The sequence below is a fragment of the Schistocerca nitens genome, unplaced genomic scaffold, assembly GCF_023898315.1.
Source record: "Schistocerca nitens isolate TAMUIC-IGC-003100 unplaced genomic scaffold, iqSchNite1.1 HiC_scaffold_204, whole genome shotgun sequence".
Lineage (NCBI taxonomy): Eukaryota > Metazoa > Arthropoda > Insecta > Orthoptera > Acrididae > Schistocerca > Schistocerca nitens.
The window spans coordinates 12,501-15,000 of record NW_026045745.1 but is presented as its reverse complement, the minus strand read 5'-3'; positions in this window follow the sequence as shown (position 1 = coordinate 15,000).

Here is a 2,500-nt window from a genome sequence, read left to right as displayed (position 1 = left end):
ACGCCGGGCGCCCCCCCCTCACCGGCCGGGGACGGTCCCACCCAGCCACCGCCGCGTATCGCTTCATACCCACATGCCCACTCACGTTCGTGGGTATGACGGGTGTCGCTGAAGCAACCGGTTAATACCTGTACCGATCGTCGATATCAACGATTCACCTCCAGCGCGAACAACCGCGCAACAACGGATTTCCAGTTCATTTGCGTAACTTGGGCAGCAAACGTAGACATCCATCTACATTTGCGACTTCTACGAGTCTTGCATGCCTGGATGTTGTGTGTCACGACGCACTCCATCAGCATACATACACGCTGCGACGTGTGCACGAAAGAACACGTGGAAGGTGGCCAGCGTACGTATACGAATGCCATTGCACAGCTGCGAAGCGCATTCAACACGCGAACTCCTGACCGACGAGCTAGAGGTGACAGGAGGGGAGGGGGGGGCGGGGGCGATATACGTCCTATTGCAGTACACAATACAGTGGATAGCGGGACCATGTGGAAAGTAAGCAACACTCGCAAGATGTGAGGGTACGCACCGTAAAATGAATCAATACGCAGAACACCACAGTGTGCGCGAAGTGAACTATGTTGAGATGGTTGCAATTAGGCAACGCTACACGAATTCCTAGAGTCATATAACTAACAATTACAGGGCAGGTTAGGGCGCAACGTAGGTTAGGTTAGGGCGCAACGTAGGTTAGGTTAGGGCGCAACGTAGGTTAGGTTAGGGCGCAACGTGGGTTAGGTTAAGGCGCAACTTGGGTTAGGTTAAGGCGCAACTTGGGTTAGGTTAAGGCGCAACTTGGGTTAGGTTAAGGCGCAACTTGGGTTAGGTTAAGGCGCAACTTGGGTTAGGTTAAGGCGCAACTTGGGTTAGGTTAGGGCGCAACTTGGGTTAGGTTAGGGCGCAACTTGGGTTAGGTTAGGGCGCAACTTGGGTTAGGTTAGGGCGCAACTTGGGTTAGGTTAGGGCGCAACTTGGGTTAGGTTAGGGCGCAACTTGGGTTAGGTTAGGGCGCAACTTGGGTTAGGTTAGGGCGCAACTTGGGTTAGGTTAAGGCGCAACATAGGTTAGGTTAAGGCGCAACATAGGTTAGGTTAAGGCGCAACATAGGTTAGGTTAAGGCGCAACATAGGTTAGGTTAAGGCGCAACATAGGTTAGGTTAAGGCGCAACATAGGTTAGGTTAAGGCGCAACATAGGTTAGGTTAAGGCGCAACATAGGTTAGGTTAAGGCGCAACATAGGTTAGGTTATGGCGCAACATAGGTTAGGTTATGGCGCAACATAGGTTAGGTTAAGGCGCAACATAGGTTAGGTTAAGGCGCAACATAGGTTAGGTTAAGGCGCAACATAGGTTAGGTTAAGGCGCAACATAGGTTAGGTTAAGGCGCAACATAGGTTAGGTTAAGGTGCAACATAGGTTAGGTTAAGGTGCAACATAGGTTAGGTTAAGGTGCAACATAGGTTAGGTTAAGGTGCAACATAGGTTAGGTTAAGGTGCAACATAGGTTAGGTTAAGGTGCAACATAGGTTAGGTTAAGGGATGGTGTATGAGGGGGGAGGGGACGAGGTTCGTTCATAGTGATGATGGTAAGTGGACGCCTGAGGCACCCTGAGATGTGTCACGTCAGGATGCACCTTTGGCTCAGGGGAGGTGGTGCGCCGGTTCCGTGGGTGTGGCAAGGGAGTGGCAGACCTGTGTCTTTCATTCCTGCCATTGCCTATATGCTGTGAGACAAGGCAGTGTGGTGGTGTTGGTTGCACCCCTGTGTAGGACATGTGTGGGTGTTTGTGGCTTATCTGAGTAATGATGGTTGTTGGAAGAGTGAGATATTCTGTTTTTGGGGTGGACCTCCTGGTTTTGTTATCATAGTGTGAATTGTGTAATGTGGCGGAGAGGATGCACTGGATGTTGTTCCATGCTGGTGCTTAGATATTTTGTCTGTGTCTGTTACAGGCAGAGAGTAGTGTGTGATAGAGTGTCTGGGTGACGTGTAGTTCGCATGTGTGCACAGACTGTCAGCATGTATAGGGACTGTTGTATGTCGTATGCCATCTATATTCCGATGGCTCTGCATCTATTAGTAATCAGCCCCATGTATCAGTTTAATCTGGTTGCGGTCACGCGGTGTTCTATCTCTGTACAGTAGTAGAGGTGCGACTGCACTACGTAGCTACCCCTCGCGGCAGCTTTCCCCGGTGTATGGCATATGATTATCGGCAATCAGTCGATTAGTGACAACTGGTCGTGTGACAACGTCACATGTCTGCGGGTGGGATACGCTACACCCTGCCTGTGGGTCAGGGCTCAGGAACGCTCTCCTGACGCTGAGCGCTCGGACCGTCATTACCCGTCTGAGTAATATATTGCGGAGCGCTTTTAGCCATTGCCCAGAGTCTTTGCGACTGCGAGTGCAACGCCCATGGGGATCGACATGGTTGGGGCGCTTTCTAGCTGATCGCTCGGCATCGGAATCCGTACTGAGCAACGCA